Below are 19097 nucleotides of genomic sequence, written 5' to 3' on the forward strand. Positions count from 1 at the left end.
GCAACAAAGCAGTGACACTCTGAGGCCACCTTTATATTAAGCATTACTTTAGATCCGATTTCAGCAATGTGTTAGAATTAATGTAACAATTAATTTGATACCTTACAGAACTATGTTTGGTTGTCCCAAATGAAAGTTAGCACTTAGTGGTTGGGCTAGTGTAACTGAAGTACGGTTCCTACTTTCTCAGTAAAACTGTGCGTTTGGGCAACATAAATGTCAAAACTATGTGGGACTGAGTCCACACATACCGTCAGAATATGTTAACCTAATTCCTGACTAGCTCACAGTGCGCCATCTGGACCTATAAACCTTACAAGGCACTGGTTGGTGTCTGCAACCTCACAACATGACAACCCTAATGCCCTCAAGGAAATCATGGAAACAGATCTTACCCTTCATTAGTAACTTAGGGATGCCTAAAGGGATATTCAAGAAGTACACAGATTGGCATTTCAAATATATATTGAAGCAATTGGACTCTTGTATAAAGTACATGTGCTGCAATGATTAATAGAAGGAAAGAAAACAGAGTGACCAGCATTACTAGAATACTGAAGAAAATATGAAGTTCAATTATTGTGTTGTTGTATTGATTATATATATAGATGTGATTGTACTCTTACACCTATTACTCCTACTTAGCACTTCCTATCCTAATAAGTATACGGTGTGTGAATCTGCCAGAATACCTTAGAGTAGTCTAACTCCCCATTTACCTGTGGGTGTGTGCAATCTGGTAGCCAGTCTTGCAACAGGCCGCCATCCTTCTCAGGATGGTGTTTGGAATTCAGCTGGGCTGGAATACAGGAATGGAGCAACCATTGACAATCAAATGATATGCTCCTGTGTTTAAACAATGAATGGCTCAGTTTATATAATAAACTGGACTCATTCGTTCCGTGCCTGAGCCCCTGTTCTGTTGTCATTGTTTATCTGTCCCTTCAAAGTTCTCGTTGAATGTACAACAAACAACAACATTTTGAGTGTTGTTCTAAGTCCTTGTACAGAATGTTCTAAGGGGTGGTGTAATATGCTTATAAAGAAGTGTAACTGTAAGCAAAACCATTTGTGAGTACTTTATCTCATGAGACCGTGCAAGCAAATATGTGTAAAAAGTCATTGTTTAAAAGGATGTCAACTTTAAACGTGAGCATGCAAAATCAAAGTGTTTGTGCCCAGGGACTATGTAACCACATGAGATTAACCTCATGTTAGACAATGGGACTACCAACCTGGCTACAGTGAAAATGACAATTGTGAGTTTTCTCTGTTGTGACATGTAAAGCAGAAAAGACTCATAACCTTCTTTTTAATAGTTTGCACTCTGCCTTATGGGCCACTAAGGCCTAATTTAGGGGTGACTTATAAATATTGAAAAGTCAGGTGCAGCCCTGGTGAAAAGGTTTACTTTTTTACTTTGCTGCAGCAGTGGTAGCTCAATAAGGGCTGCAGTCCACTAGTTACATTTAGCTTTCTCATTACATTTACACTTTGCACCATATACTAGGTAAGTTAAATATGCAAATAAGGGGTCTAACAATTCCACACCCACTTTGAGGGGTAGGAGCTCATGTACTGGCATCTGGTCAGCAGGTACCAGTATACTTCAGAGATAAACAATCAGCAGCATCTGTCCGAAAATGTGGGGCCGCTATACAAAAAGAGGCACTTTCATACAAACATGAACCCAGCCTCTCCTTATTGGTTTGTGGTTCCAGTTGTGGGCTGGACTTGCTGTCAAAATGTAGATCTAATATTCAGGAAGCCTAAGCCTCCCTCACCTATGGTTCTATATAGTGTTGCTCTAGAGACTATAGGTGTGTGATCCTTCTACACAAAGGCAAGAAGTTTTCTTTGAATGTGGTCTATGGGGGATATTGGGAAGCAGTGGGGAAGAATTTGTACAAGACAAAAAGAGCCGCTGCAAAAAGTAAATTTTCACTGAGGTCACCTGGCCTTGCTAAGAAATCTCTATTTTACCTCAACGTGTATGTCCTTATATAAAGTTGGCAGGAGAGAACGGACACTGAACTGATGCAAATCCAATGTGGTACTTGTGATTGAATCATGCGCCCATGTACAACCATTTTGTTCAAGCGTCACGTGTTTTTTATTTGTCGCAATCCCCATTCCACATAACTTTGTATAATTGACAAGAAATCCTGAGGCCTCTGTGAAGTGTGCCAGTTCCTCTTTCAGTGCCAGGAGCAGGGTCTCTGGTTCAGTCAGGAAGAAGAGAACATCGTCCGCGTATAATGCAAGTTTGAATTTCTGCGTGCTCCCTCTAAATCACTTGATAGATGTATTATTTAGCACCCTATGGATAAAGGGCTCCATTATTAAAGAAAATATTAGCAGGGACAATGGGCATCCCTGTCTAGTGCCCCTCATGATAGGTACCTGGAGGGAGTACTTGCCATTTTATGGGGTCTGATAATTGGCCAGGATCATGCACTTAATTGACAGGACCAATGGGATCTGGTCTAGAAGTTTAGTAATGTAATGTTAGGCCAATTGACCATATTAAAGGCTTTCTACACATCCAGTGAGAGAAGGACCATCAGTTTCTTGGCTCTCTCAGCTACTTCAATTAACACATGGACAAGTCGAGTGTTGTCCTTGATGTAACGGTTTCTAACAAAGCCTGATTGTTGTGATGAGATTAGACACAGGCGACTAATATGAAGGCAAACATTTTTACATCCGTATTAAGGAGTGCATGCTGCTGGGTCTTTCCCAGGTTTTAGCAGTAAGATGAGTTGTGATTCTAGCATTGTCCCTGTGACAGATCCTTGTGCAAGAATATTGTTATATACTGCAGTTATAGGTGTTGCCAGAAAGGTGGCAAATGTTTTTAAAAAGGAGGCTGAAATTCCATCCATGGCTGATGATTTTCAGTCAAGTAAGTTGCAGATAGCTATTCTAACATACTCCTCCGTGATTTTCTTCTCTAGGGGCAAGAAATTATCACACTGTTATGAGGCATTATAGGATTCCTGCTTGTCTGGTGATAGATGGTCTCCTGAAAATAGTGTCCTGTAGTAGGTGGTGAAGAAGTACAGTATGCTCTTAGTGTCTGAGTGAAACGTGCCTTGCATATCTCGTATGTTTCAGATGTAGTTCCTCATGCACTGGGGTAACAGTGGGGGTTGCCTCTGTCCCTGTGAGGCCAAGAGTAGCTGGTGCCTCAGACACCTCGTGGACTCTCTGCTGCGTACCTTTGAAGGCAAACAGTAGTTGGAAGTGGAACCCCCAAATGTAGAGTATATTTTCTCTGCGGAGGTGAGTGGGGTATGAGCGAATTGCCTGACTAACTGTAGTGTGATGAAGAGGTATCTAGGAATAATGACAACATAGATTCCCTGAAGAAGATCGGCTCCTGGTGACAAATGGCTTGTAAAATGGCTTATGTTGGAATTTGCCCTCTCTACAAGGTCCATACAACCTTTTTGCCTTCACTGATCCTATTTTTGCTGGCCTTAGGACTCTGAAACACGTTAGTACTGCTAAACAGAGCTTAAGTACTTGTGCTCTCCCCTCTAAACATGGAAATATTGGCTTATCCACAATTGGCATATTTAATTCACCTATACATCCCTAGTAAAGTGGTACTACATGAACCCAGAGCCTGTAAATTAAATGCTACCAGTGGGCCTGCAGCCTGATTGTGCCACCCACTTCCGTAGCCCTTTAAAACATGTCTCAGGCCTGCCATTGGAGAATGTGTTAAACTGCCTTTTCAACCTGCCCAAATAAACCTTTAGGCAGGTTAAAACCTTCTTTTTCAATACATATAATTCATCCATAGGTTAGGCCCTGGACAGCCCTGAGGGCAGGGTGCAGTGTATTTAAAAAGTTGAACATGTACTTGTAACTTTTCATGTCCTGGTAGTGGAAAACTCTTAAATTGTTTTTTTTCACTATTGCAAGCCCTATGTCTCTTATAGGATAACATTGGGGTTACCCTATTACATTTAATAAGCAGTAATTTCCAATTGGGAGCAGGTACTCAGTTCATGTCTTTGGAATTGTAATGAAAAATCTTAACTTATGGTGAAGTCGGATTTTAAATTACAATTTTGAAAATGCCACTTTTAGACAGTTGGCATTTTCCTGCCTTAGCCATTTATGCCTGTAACCTGTCCCTAGTTCACATGCCTGGGTGTAGCTGACAGTTGGGCTCTGTGTATTCAGACAGCCACACAGAATAGATAGTGTAGGTGTGCCTGGATGGGCCATGTCTGGCACAGCCCTACTTACACTTGAATAGACTGTTGCCGACCTCCACACAAAAGGCTGCACACCTCCGGAAATTTGTCTAGATCCAGGACAGTGAAGGTCAGATACCTGATTACTTAATAGGGAATTTCTAGAGGCTGCACCCACCTTACAGGTGAAGGGTACCAGGTATCCCCAAGTGGTGCCTCTCTGGTCCTGGACCCTTGGTGAGGCCTCAGAGAGGCTGAATTGAAGTTGTTGGGCTCTTCACGGCTGAGAACAGGCATGGTGGTGCTGAATCCTTGTCACTCGCACAGCCCGGCAATGTGAAATTCCTTCAGCTTGCCATTCGCACTACAGCATTGGCCCCTCTCATGGTGCAACACAGTGAAGCACTCGCCCAATCCTTTTTCGATAACAACAGGATCTTCATGCTACAGCGGAGACTGCCCGCGACGCCCAGTCGGCTCTTCATGCTTCATCGATGACCATCTGCGACGCTACCCTGCTCTCTGTGGCACCCTCCACCACGAATGGGACTCTTGCCACTGGATTGTGAAGGTAACTTTTCAGTGAGGCTAACTTGGTCCCCTAATCCGATCTGTATTCCATTGTGTTGAGTCTGAACTTGTGACTTTCTCCCTGTCTCACACGACCAGTGAGCCGTGGTTGGCACTTTGTGCTTTTTGGCACTATTTTACACTTAAACCTTTAAAAAATCATAACTTCTGTTCTACTGATTGAAGTTTTGTTGTTCTGGTCTTGTTTTATTTATTAAATCTCACTCTATTTTTGTTAACTGGTGTGGGTACCATTTATGGTGTGTTTTCATTGTGTTATTGTTTGAAGTGATACACAAATACTTTACATATTGCCCCTAAGTTAAGCCTGGCTGCTTTATTGCCAAGCTACCTGAGGGTTGAGAACAGTTTCATTTAGAGTTTGCTTGTGACTTCACCTTGAGACGATTAGTGGCTGCTGCTTGACCAGGGATAACACTCCAGTCAACCAACAACCCCATTTCTTACAGCTTCATTGTCTTTGAAAAAAACACTCTGATAAGCACATCTGGCGTTAGGCTTCTCTTCTGCCAAAATGTCAATAGAACTCTGTATATGCAGTCGAAGTGTACTGAATATGATGGCCAATTCAGTAAAAGCTGCTAGGCAAGAGCAGATATGTAGTTCTCAAGATCCTTGTTGAGGACCTCGTCTCTGATGAGAATATTGCTCCTTCTGGAATGATTTTAAGTATTGTCTGTCATACAGATGAGGTGTATGTGTCATGTTTCAAGGGAGGAAAATCTCTGAGAGAGTTTGTCTTTCTCAAGCAAAATGGCCGTTAAGTCATTCTCCACTTGGTCAATATGAGCTTCTGTTTATTGGATGGAGTGGTCTAGATCTGAGGTGGATCTGTTAATGTCTTGGCACCATGGTGAAATGTTTTTGCCGAATTCTGCAGGAGAGTCTGAATATCTCCTTTGGTGGCAGAGCGTGTAGATTAATGTCAGAGGCTTCTGGCGAATCAGTCGAACATGCCGTTTTGGAGTTCTTGTTGCCCTTTTCTGCTTTTTGGGTTTATAGCATTTTTCAAATGGACAATGCTTTGGTGACTTTCATTTTAGCTGTTGCCATGGTGTAGACAAAGAACCTGTCCTGATGCAGACCACTGATGGTTGGTGACCCCAGGGAGGAAGGTGCGATAACCAACAGGAAACCTCTAAGCTCAACTGATCATGGTGTTGGAGCACAGCCACTGATAAGAATTAGGCAGCACATGTGCTGACTTGTCTTTTGGCTCCAGGCAGTGTTGTGTGGGTTGGGCCAGCTGGCATTAATGGCTTTAGAGAGTCCAAAAAATGGAAGTTCAGGGTGGCAGTCCCAGCAATCCTCATACTTCTTTCCCAAATTCCTGCCTTGCTGCACGAGCTCTGATGCTTTCTAGCACTCCCAGCTGGCTCGCTCCTTCAAACTCTCGCCCAGTACAACCTCTCCATACATGCCAAACCTCCTGATTAAAATGGGAGACCCCCAATTTCAAGGCTAGGTTCCTGCCTCCCGATTCCTGCATGCAGAAACCCGATTCGGATTGCTGAATCGTGATCTGCTGGAAATAAGGCACCTTGAGCATGGAATATATGTAATGAGCCTGAACGCTATGTCCTTAATTCTTGGAAGAGGAGATTAGAGTGTGTGATATGCCTTGACATTTAGTTTATGGTAGTTTTACATAGCGCATACAAAAACAGAGTTTAGAACTCTGTTTTTGTTTGTGCTATGTTAGTAAACTGCCTAAAATGAAATGTTCTTTGTCTTTCACCAGATATGCCAATAGACCTGATTCGGGCAGATTGCTTCTGTTTCAGTCTAAGTAAATGGAAAAAATAAATTCTCTTGGCTATTTTTTTACATGCCCCCCTGCCTCCTCTAAAATGTTGGAAGCCCTAGCTTACCTCTGTCTCATCATGCTGTTGTGAGTTGCAGATCGCCGTAGTCGGAGTCCTCCTCCCCGTTGCTGAAGCCGGAGCTGGAGCTCAGTGGTTGCAGTGACCGCGATCGTGGATGCCATTTTGGATTTACAACAATGCCACCGTCAAAAGTCAAACTTTTTGAATTCACATGCACTTATGAGGGAGAGGTGGACACCTGACTAAGGAGTCCTCTCATTGAAGCGCAGTGTCCCCACTCCATCAATTTACTTGCTAACCATTGCAGCGAGAACTCATAGTACAGAGCTCAGCCAGGACACATCTTCTCAGGACCGGCTCCTGTCAAGACCTCACCTCAAACCTCTTCTTTCTTTTGTTGGATCGTATCTTTGTAATTTTTGGGCTGGTGTGACTGGGCACTGTCTACTCTGAGGAGTTGCATTTGTTCTGCTGTTCTGAAAACATTTTATTGGTCAGTAGAGAAGTGCCAATGGTGTGCGGAGTGTAGGGTTGCTACTGGCGCAGCGCAATTTCAGCTCCACCCTTACATGTCACAAACATAACATAAATGTGCACTTAGCACGTGTTTCCTGTGTGGCCTAGCAACATTAATGTAAAGTGTTGCACTTGGCATCACTAATAAAGTGCATTCACTGTAGTATTAGAGAATGAATATAGAGTGTGGCTAAATTCATTAAACAATATTTACTGTATAGATGATTATGTAGAAACCATCCTCATGTTATAGAAATATAGTTACTTTAGAAACGACAATAATGTATGTAATGTGTGCACTAACATTCTGTATATTTCATTTAAAATGTAGTTCTTAGTCATACTTACACATGAAAATTCAAGATTTACTCTATGCCACATGTAATATGAATCTAGTGTACTGACATTTTTTACGTACATGTTTGAAAGTGCACATGCATATTAAAGGTGCACCATTGATTTAATACTTTAAAGTTGTCCTGACTATTCCTGTTTCCCATTCTGCATAAAATGTTATTTTCCATTTCTGTTTGCATGTCTTTTTTCCTTTTAGGTGCGTTCACATGTTTGTTAGTTTGAGAAGTAGATACAACATGGTACTAGCAATAGAGAGAAAACCTGTGAAGAAGACCTTGACAAAGAACATGTAGAGCCAGAACAGTAACTGAAGAGTCTTATTCAGCACTGTTGCAATGCTGCTTATGTGACCAAGGATGATGTAGTTCCCATGTTCAGGGTGGGACATTTCGTTCCAGCTTACAATGTGTGAAGGAAAAAGAACAATGGAACCCCTGATAATGCAAACAGAGGGGTGTTATCTGAGAGATTTTGGTGCAATAACTTAAGTCTACACTGTCTGAGATTATCACCACTATTTCCTTGGACTTTCAGAGGTTTATCCCTCTATGCTTATTCCCTTTGACTCTTGCTGAGTTGTGCTTAGGCTAACACTCAATTCCCCTTGCCACAGAAGACTCTTGACCCAGCTTCTGACCTTGATTATTTAATGGTGGTACAATCCTGTTCTCCTATCCAGAGTACTACATAGGCTCATCAGCACAAAAGGCAAAGCATCAGCCCATTTCAGAGATGTCGAGGCACACACTTGAGCCAATCTGGATTTCAAAGTGCCATTGACCTGTTCCACAATTCACAAAGCTTCTGAAGTAACTGCAATGTAGCCTCTGTTCGACTTGCAATGCTGTGCACAACATCTTCAGGACCTCAATTTTAACATTAGTTCCTAGGTCTGACTCCAGAGAGGGTGGGAACCCGAAGTGCGGTATTCATTTCCTGAACAACAACTTAGCCACTGTGAGACTATCACATCTTCTTGTCGGGTTTGCTTCAACCCAACGCCAGAAGATGCACACATCACTAGGACATATTTCAGCCCATTGCACACAGGCATCCCAATAAAGTCCCGTTGTATCCTATTGAAGGGACCTCCTAATCTCCCTATGTGACTCAGTGTCACTGCTGTTCTCCTGCCCACATTCTGCTGCTGGCACACAACACACCTGTGACACAACTCTTCAGACGTCAATCTGAACCTAGGATTGAACCATGTTTGCCTGAACAACCACACCATGGGGTCTCTACCTAAATGTGCAGGTAGATGATAATGTCTCGCCACTGGAGGTAACAAGTAATCTGGCAACACAGGTCTTCCAGCTCCGGAAACCCAAATGTTGTCTTCATCTCTTTGGACACAACCTGCTCTAATCCAGCCTTGCTGTACTGCTTCTGCAACTTCCTCCTGTAACATCTTAACTTCCTCCCAAGTATCACCTGTGGTTATCAACAGATTGCAATTTGTCTTATCTGTTCTTTCATTTTGGTATTCCTCTTTGAAGGTATAAGCAAGCAGGGCACCATATCTCTCACTCTAATCCACATACCCATTGTTCATAGTGACATAGTCAGTTCCGTTATGGCCACAATCTGGGCAGGTAGTAGTATTTGGCTCATAAACTTAACAGGGTGAATATGGGTTTGACTCTCTCTCTGGGAGACCATTCATAGTGGCGGAAATTCAACCTGACACTTAATTCATGTATCAACGCCATGGCCTTTCTCTTTGCTTCGTAAATCTAAAACGGACAATACCTGCTTGACTTTCTATCTGGGGAGCAACCTATAGCGGTGGAATAATTTTGTAGAAATTGTTACCATCCCTCTGAAGAGCTTCTAACAATGATCTCTCTTTAAAAAATGTTCCTCATCGAACCTGCCATTCACTTTTTTCATTTTTAGTCCCTGCTCCTTAGGGGCATCCACCCTAGGATACAGATTGGATTGCCCTCACTTTTCTCTATTTTCGCCTAATTGCGGCTCTAGGGCGACTACTATTAAGCCTGTATTTAGTCTCTGAAGAGCCATATTTGAAGTTTCTCCCTACCTGTCTCCGGTTTTAATCTTCTGTTTGCCCTGAAGAAGGTGTTACCACATCCATGGTGAACCACTAAAACGTGCGTTGGCGCAATTTGTGCTAGATTGAACATGTTACTGGTTAACTGGTAAGAATGAAAAAGAAATTTGTGACTCATCTCTGTTATCCATATTTTATGCAATGTGTTCATTGTGATTTTTTACAAACTCTGATATTGGATAGTATCACATGCATATGACACTACATTAACAAGTGCCTATCAACATATGGAGGCAATGACGCCCCTACTTTTTTGCTTTTAATATAGTTGTGTTATGAAAGAGTGTGGAGAGGTTGTTGGGTAGGTGTTTCTTTCTTTTCTTCTTATACAATATTTGTCATTAATTATTCTTTGACGTTGTTTGGATACCTTATATAAAAAAAAGGCCAAAAATAAAAAAAATGTGTTTGATGATAACTAGAATTTTGAAAATAAAAAAACTAATGATAAATAATTGGTACATTTTATGCATGTTTTGGCTCTAGCATATACGAATAATTAGAGTCATATCCATCTAAATATTTTAGGGAGCTTATTAGAGGTTGTACTTTCTTAGACAGGCAGTAGTAACTTCTTTAACAGATTATGTATGTTCTTGCCATGCGAATTGGTGACTCCAAGGAGGTCATAAATCTGTGTTGAGACCATAACTGTCCAAAGTCATGAACAATACCAAAGCCATACTGACTTTCACTGAAAATGGTCACTTTCAGCTGGTCTGAAGCACAGGATGCCCTAGTGAGAGCAATGAATGTGACCACTTGTGCAGGTAGCACTTCTTGAAGCCAGGAGGCTTAGACCACACCTGACACAGTTCAGACTGCATAGGCAGCTCTCAGGTTTCCTTCATGGGCTCATAAGCAGGAGTGATCAGCAAACATCACATAATCTGATTTGGGCGATGGCATATCTTGTATGTAAGGTCTTGACTTGTTGCCTAGTTCAGTAACAACAAAGACAGTCATGCTCCACCCATGTAATGCTTACACGATAGTCAGGACTTTAACCTGGATGATTTAGAATTTAATCATGTATAGAAGAGAGAACCAGAAACTCTTCTCTGAGCACCAAATGTTGCTGTTCATCTTTTACATCGATGTGACTTAATTACTTGTCTGCCTCACACAGGTACACCTAAAATTCTTTAGGAGGTTGGGTTTCCTTTACAGCCTGGTGCTAAGATTTGTGTATCTTGACTGCTAACTTGTAAAAATACCATCTTAACTGTAGTCACTGATTCCTGGGCCTTATTGTGTAGCCAAATGGATTACACTGTGATTTGAAATTGGTTGATGTCATGTTAACTCCCCTCACCTCTAAGTCAGTGAAGAAAGATCCATCAGCTAACAAATGGTAAGAGGGTTGGTCTACAGCTCTGGATCATTGTAAAACAGGGAAGTCTACCTCGCAAGTTGAGGTACAGGGGCCTCTCTGGAGCCAATCTGCAGACTGCCATATGAATAGCTGTTTCCACCTTTGCAATTTCTTGCTAGCTAGAGTCAGGGGACCCCATGGAAAGAGGTTTTTACAAACAGAGGTTTGCCTGCCATATCGCATGCTTGGGGAGTGGGTAATTACCACACAGGGTATGGTGTTTCCTCATCTCTCTGGAGACTATTGTGTCATACTGGTATTGAAGCTGGTCCTTGGCTTGGCTACATCCTCAGAGAGTAAGTAGAGGGACCAGAAGTTGTGGTGGTAATGGTCTGATAATTCAAAGAGGATCTTATTTTATTTTTTTATCCTTTACTTGTGCAGGCACTTACTGCTCGTCCTCTTTCCTGGTATAATATACCACTTCTACTTTGTGCTTAGTGGTACAAGAATTGTTGGTGGAGATGTGACTTTACATAGACAAGCAGGGTCGAACAGGTGCAGAAAATAGGCCCGAGCACCACAATAAAAGTGGCTGCCATTAGTAAATCAGATAGCTAAAAAAGTGGCCCATGTTTGCAAGTTAGAGCAGTTTTAAACTTTTAAAGACACGATGTAGACATCTTTTGCAAGGTATCAGAGACTGCGTGGACTTGAACCTGCTGCCGCAAGGTTTTTATTTTAATATCAGGGTAGTCAAAGGTAAATACAGGCCCATCAGACCATAAAACAGGCCAACAAACAGCCAAACACTTGCCCTCACACTGAGGTCATCGAGAAAATCGTCAACAAACAACTGATCCGCTTCCTCGAGGATAACCACATCCTGGACCCGTCCCAGTCCGGGTTCCACAGCAACCAAGGCACCGAGACCGCCCTCATCGCCGCCATGGACGACATCAGGACCCTGCTTGACAATGGAGAAACAGCAGCCCTCATCCTCCTGGACCTGTCAGCCGCCTTCGACACAGTCTGCCACCACACACTACGCACACGCCTACATGACGCTGGGATCCAGGAGAAGGCCCTGGACTGGACAACATCCTTCCTCTCCGGCAGAACTCTGAGTGATCGCCTCCCCCCCTTCCACTCCACGGCCACCGAAATCATCTGCAGCGTACCCCAGTGCTCTTCCCTCAGCCCGACGCTGTTCAACATCTACATGGTACCCCTCGCCCACGTCGCCCCACAGCACGACCGCAACATCATCTCCTACGCTGACGACACCCAGCTGATCATATCCCTCACCAAAAACCCTCACACCGCCGAGACCAACCTCCATGAAGGATTGAAGGCCAAAGCCGACTGGATGAGGAACAGCAGACTGAAGCTGAACTTGGACAAGACGGAGGTACTCATCCTCGGCTCCACCCCCTCAGCCTGGGATGACTCCTGATGGCCTGATGGATGAGGAACAGCCCCAACACCCACCGACCTTGCACGCAACCTAGGGGTCATCCTCGATTCCACCTTCTCCATGGCCAAACAGGTCAATGCCGTCTCCTCACCCTGCTTCAACACCCTCAGAATGCTCCGCAGGATCTGCAAGTGGATCCCCACCGAGACAAGAAGAACAGTCACCCAGGCCCTCGTCACCAGCAGGCTGGACTACGGAAACGCCCTCTACGCAGAAACGTCGGTCAAGCTCCTGAGGCGGTTGCAACGCATCCAGAAAACATCAGCGCGTCTGATCCTCGACATCCCCCGCCGCAGCCACATCACACCCCACCTGAGAGACCTGCACTGGCTCCCCGTCAACAAGAGGATAACCTTCAAGCTCCTCATTCACGCACACAAAGCTCTCCACAAGATCGGCCCAGCATACCTCAACACTCGACTCAACTTCTACACCCCCCACCCGCCAGCTCCGCTCCACCAGCCTCGCCCTCACCACAGTCACCCTCATCCGAAGAGCGACCACCGGCAGCAGATCCTTCTCCCACCTCGCCGCCAAGACCCGGAACACCCTCCCCACCAACCTAGGTCACACCCAGGACCTACTGGCCTTCTGGAGACTCCTCAAGACCTGGCTCTTCGATCACTAGCAGGACCCCCCACACCCCCAGCGCCTTGAGACCCTCACAGGTGTGTAGTGTGCTCTACAAGTGTTATGATTGATTGATTGATTGATTGACCTATCAGACCAACCCTTTGGGCACTCTCTGATTGCCCTATAGGTTTGTCCGACCCTGTGAACAAGATGGGAGGGCCATGTGGGACATTCCGATGGCATTATTTTTATTGTTGTTCTGTGGTGTCTGGATGAGGCATAGTAAGAGCTCTCAAGTTTCCCAGGTCGATGTGAAATTCATCCGGTTTAGGTCTTTGCTTTGTGGTCTGGGACTTGTAATCATTATTTTATAATGGGTTCAACAGGACTACAAGTCAGAAAATGTATGATAGGGATAAAATACTCACACATGAACCCTGGAAACTTGAAAGCTCTAGGGATGCAACTGGGTGACATAGAACTGGGATGAAGAAAGGTATCAGACGCATGGGATTACTGGTAATGTGTCAGGCCATACCATGTGCTGGGAGGAGGTGATTTATACAAATTAATCCAGCCAGAGTTGTCCGACACTGCCCATTTCGTTCAGACTTCTGCAGCAGATATTGAGGGTTGGCAGATCTCTTCATACCTGCAGGACATAAAGGTCGACGGTTATAATGATTTTGGTCAGGTTGCGTCACTTTTGAGGCACAGCGCCGACGTGAAATCATTTTGGGCATTTATTAAGGCATGCAAAGCCACTGTGTGTGGCTTTGCGTGGATTGTTAAAAATCAAAGAACGCAAAGAGCCATGCATTACTTACCATCGGAGAGACATTATATGGGTGGAGCATGGGCATTCCTATCCTTCCACCCATGTATTTTGACACAAACTCAGCTTTCCAAAGACATGTAAACCTGGGTTTGTGCCCAAATTGTGTGCCTACCTGACAGGCCTAATGAGGAGAAATATCTTTATTTCTACTTCTTACTTCCTCTTTCCGTGTGTGGTGCATTCTGCAGCACACATGGTAAGAGGAGTATGCCTCTAAAGATTTTGTGTGTAGGAATGTATCTAATTGTGCAAGGGATACCTCCCTGCAAGGGTGTCTGCACTGGTGCTAGGCAGCACACAGAGCACCAACACAAGAAGAGAGGGGAAATGCTCCATAACTTTGGTAATATTGAGCATTTCTGCTTTCTCACCTTCACGTGAGTTCCCTTTCTGTACCGTGTTGCATGAAAAAATAGTACATGAGCCTCCAGGTTTCCAGCCCTGGGCTTTCCAATCACAAGTCAGTGCATTCTGGGAGTTGTAGTATTCCTTTGCAAACACTAATAGAATAGTGGCATCCTGCTGACACTGAGTGATCCAACAACCCTTCCTGCCTTGAAAAAATCAGTTTGCTAATAACATTGAGAGAATAAAGGATGTAAACTTCAAACAGATCTTCTAGGAGAAGGACTGTAGGATTTTGGCATGCTAGAGGTCTGAAATTACAAAATGTCATCAAGAGGATCACATGCCCAGTAGTGAGATTTTAACAGCCTAATGCATTCTGTCTGCTGTGATGTGCAAATTGTAGGCCGTCCCTGGAATCGTGATGTGCGTGTGCCCAATGGCATGGATTCATCAGAAAAACCCAAACTCCGCTGACCTGCCAAGTAACTCAGGGTCGTGTGACATGACATGGGACCACGTGGTAATGAATCGCTGCTAAGACGTGTTCAAAGATCTCACGTTGCCTCATGGCGGGTGTCACCTGCTCCACTTGATTCTTCTTTTCTTGCATTCGTTGCTTGTAGTGCGTTAATTGTAACGGCAGAAGCAAAACTAAAAGTACCAGAATTCAAATAAAAAAAAAAACACGAACACGGTGAGTCACTCATACCTACCACGTGATGACTTTATATCTTGGATTGTTGCCTGGTGTTCAAGTTTACCTCACAAAATAGCATGTATTTCTGTCAAAGAGGCATTAAACACAGAAATGGGCGGCCCCGAGGCAGAGAAAAGCTTCAATAACATTTTCTAATACGAGAAAGGGGGCCAGCTCTAGCTCTCCGTCCCACATTTTGGCCAGACTAATCAGTGTCAGGCAACACACCTGTGGGGCTGGCTGTTAGCATCAAGCAAGCCTACCTCAGCCTGTATAAAAACGTGAATCGGCGCTCGCAGCGCTAGTAGGGTGGAAGAACTGGGATTTGAAGTCGAGGGGTGAGTTTAAGGGACAGCTTGTCACAGGGGTGCCTCTGAAATCGAACCTTGGCTGTTCCTGTTAAGGCACTATTTTATTTGGTTTTAGTTCATGTGTTTTCTTATGTGGAATGGGCGACCAGTACAACTGCCTTTAGGGAGGGGGGAGATTGCTTTGGCTATCTTTCCAAACTGAGCTGGTTCAATTCCCTGCATTCCTTCACCTTTCCCCGTACATAACGTGTCGGTACTTGAAATGCGGAAGGTATGGCAACCAGGCCTAACTATTGCGAGAGGAAATGGTGGTTGCTTTTTTATATTTATATATAACTTATGAGAATCCTACAAGTGTTAGCAGATTGTGGCATACTCCACCCCGGCACTTGAAGGCACCCCGGTGTGTCCCTGCAACTCTCAGATACTGATTAGGTGTGGTTTTTCAAATATATTCCATGATGTATACGTAAACTCTAATATGTTATATATTGCTACACGCTTTGCAGAGGTTTCTAAACCAATCCAAAAGCTTGGCTCGTTCACCTAAATACAATTCCCAGCCTTACGTAGCTCACTTTCATACCATGTAACTCCTTCTTCGACTAGCTTACCTCCCCACTGTGCACTTCTCAAGTCAAAAGCTTTTATTCGATTAATCAATTTGATCATAAAAAGTACATCATAGACAAAATAAATACATATACATAAAAGCACATTGTTGTAATATGGTACAAAAAATTGGTTCAAATAAAAAGGATTCAGTTAGACGATATCTCCATGGCGTTACGGACCTTTAAACATGATTTCAAGAACATTGCTACATTTTTTGCCATATATTGGGAATCCAATTGTTGAAGTGCTAGCATGGCTGGGCGACACGTTCTCAACCCCATTTGACGTAACAGTGGAATGATCCACTTCCCATTTCTGGTGTTTCACCTCTTCTTGCTCCAGCTGGCTTTATATTTCATTGGTGAGCCCCTCGGTTTTAGGGGGGCTCATTTAGACGCACGGTGCCTTTATTCCCTATTTCCAGAGTTGGCTTTTCACTTCAAAATCACGGTCATAGGGGGTCAGTTCAATAGGAGAAACCGCGGGCTACATCCCACTGAGGATGTTGGAGTTTGGTACACGTATTTGTCCCTAGTGGTATGTCTAGCACAATACACCCATCGAAGCAAGCCTGTGGTGTTTTTTATTTTTTTTACCATTACATTTTTTTTTTGCTACGCGTCATGCTTGGAGTACTGTTGCTTGTAGTAAGGCCGGCGGTGTCCTTGTTCAATGTTTCCTGCTAGGGCAGGGCACAATTACGGTTGGATTTCCAAACGGACATTTATGAAGCCTACTCCGTATTGCTCTACAGGTGGCAAACAGAGAAGCCTAACGCGGTTGCTTAAAGGAGATTTTACAGAAAGGCTTTGAGGTACTTTTGCCTGAGCGCTTGAGAACTTCTTTTCCCTCACAGAGAGGCCAGTCTGCCTTGAGGCTGCTTCCACCACTCAAGAAGGCAGGTCCTCAACACAGGCTCCCCTGCTGGGAACTTTCCTTCGAGCACTGACCGGGGTGGGTGGGGGGTTGTAGTGTAATTAATTTAATGCATTTATCATCAGGGACGGGACACTTAAGTTATCTTGAAGAGTACAGGATTGCACAAGTATTTCCTGTATCTCCCCCCCCCCCCCCCACCCCGCAGTGTCCAAGCAATACTTGTGCTGCGAGGCAGTCTGAATTTTTGGGTGTGGGTTTTTGACAGCACAGCTGTCAAACATACCTATTGATAAATATGCATACAGGGATAGACCCTTTTCATCAAATGTTCTTTTGTTTTTTTTAATTTTTATTTTTTTAGGTTTTGCTTACGATGTGCTTTCAAAATCTCTTGTCTTTAATATCTCTTAAAAGGGTGGCTCTTATCAGTTCCCATGGCTGATCTACTGTGCTCATTCACTTTTGTGCGAACTTTTTTTTTTCTTTGAGAACTTCCCTTGTTTGCACACATTTACGATACTAAGTATCACAGCTGTTCACGCTGTTTAAGTCCCATTCACTGTCCATATAAGATCTCTTCCTGTGGAAGAGGCAAAGTGCTTCTAACAGCATGCTGGATTACTGGCGTTTGTGCCATTTCCTAGTCATGCCTCAGTAAATCTCTTTGCACTTTGTAGGGAATATCAGATTTTTTTTTTTTACAGCTTAATCTAATTGGTCATTACAATCAAATTCTAAATGTTGTAATAAACATTGCGCGTTAAAAATAAAGTTAATATAAATGTGCTATGCTATAGTTTAATCTAAACAGTCACAAGTGCAGTTACTTCACAGACAACGGGGTCATGATCTGAATGCTGCAGTGGCACTGGGGGCCAAAGGTTGTTATAACTCTAAAGACTATGTTACAGCAATTCTATTTCCCTCTTTAATTTCATTAACAAAAATTGCTGTTACTTATCTGCACTATACAACTACTAACAGCACAATATATTTCCTTTTCGTACATAAACAAGTCATAGCACTTTAAACCCTTGACCGCGGCGGTTAATACCGCCGCGGCGCTTAATACCGCCGCGGCGCTGGGGGGCTGCGCGGCACTGCCATGCTGGTGACGGAACCACTCCGTCACCAGCCACGGGTTCGCTGTGCTTGTGACGGAGTGGTTCCGTCACGGCCTCGCCCGCCTAATAGAACGCGCCACGCAGGTGCAAAAATTAATGCCGCGCAGGTGCGGCGGCTGGGCCGTCACGGCACCACTCCGTCATTAGCACAGCCCACCCGTGGCTGGTGACGAAGTGGTTCCATCACCAGCATCCAAGGGGTTAATGGACTTTCTGTAACTTTTATTGTACAACTACTCAGCAAGCTACAACAACAAGCATTTACAATGCAACGGTCTTGCCTTTGCAAAAGTTAGAGCTATTTGCATTGTAAATGACAACTTTTTTTATTTGTGTTGGTTTTGAAATCAGATAAATAAATGGCATTGTCATTTACAATGCCAATAGCTTAATCTCTCGCAAATGCGAGACCTCTTGCATTTGCGCACACACACACACACACACACACACACACACACACACACACACCACAGATGTGGTGGTGGTGGTGGTGGTGGTGGTGGTGGATGTGGTGGTGCACACTCCTACCTCCTTAGTCGCTGGAAATGTCACTCAAAAAGACAAGTGGCGGGCTCCTCCAGTAGCTTGGAAACCGTAATCACCATATACTTTGTTATGCAGGAATTCTCAGATTACAGGCTGGTGCTGCCGGTATTTGGAGTCCCAAACCGCTCGCAATACTGCGGTGTATGTAGCAGGAAAAAATTGATCCGTTAGCTGGAGGGTGTCGCGGTGTCCCAATGAGTCGGGCAACGTTACAGGCAGTTGGTGAATGTGAAGTAAGCTCTATTCACACCCCGCAAATCTGGGCCACACGCTCAGTTACTGAGACAAAGCAACCACTGAGTACAATGAGGCACCGCTTCCAGGCGTGTTACTGCACTCCTTCTGTTGCTCACCTGCTCCTTGAAGACAGTATTCTAGATCAGCAAGCTGCTCCTGCCTGTATTGCGTGGAGAGGAGCCGCAGGCATTGTAAAGCAGACCGTGGACCCCAAGCAGGCATCCACACTGCGAATAGGGCCACGTAGGGGAGGCCGGCGCATCGAGGACCCAAGGCTCCGCAACTCGCAGCTCCCGAGCGAGTTGGGCTGTGCACTGAGCCAAGCAGTTACCCGACAGTCAGTTCCGCAGGGCCCGCCTACTCGACAAACAGCAGCACTCCGGACTATCTCAATCATCATGTTCAATATGAACTAACAAGAAGGCAGCGTAAATACTCAGGGCATCAAACAATATATGCAGAGTATGCAGCATTCAGGTAGCGAACATCAATCAATACACACATGGTAGCAAAATGTTACATCAAGAGAAATATAAATTAGATTTGTTAGAGAGGACATGCT

This window comes from Lissotriton helveticus, chromosome 3_1 (assembly GCF_964261635.1).
Source record: "Lissotriton helveticus chromosome 3_1, aLisHel1.1, whole genome shotgun sequence".
Lineage (NCBI taxonomy): Eukaryota > Metazoa > Chordata > Amphibia > Caudata > Salamandridae > Lissotriton > Lissotriton helveticus.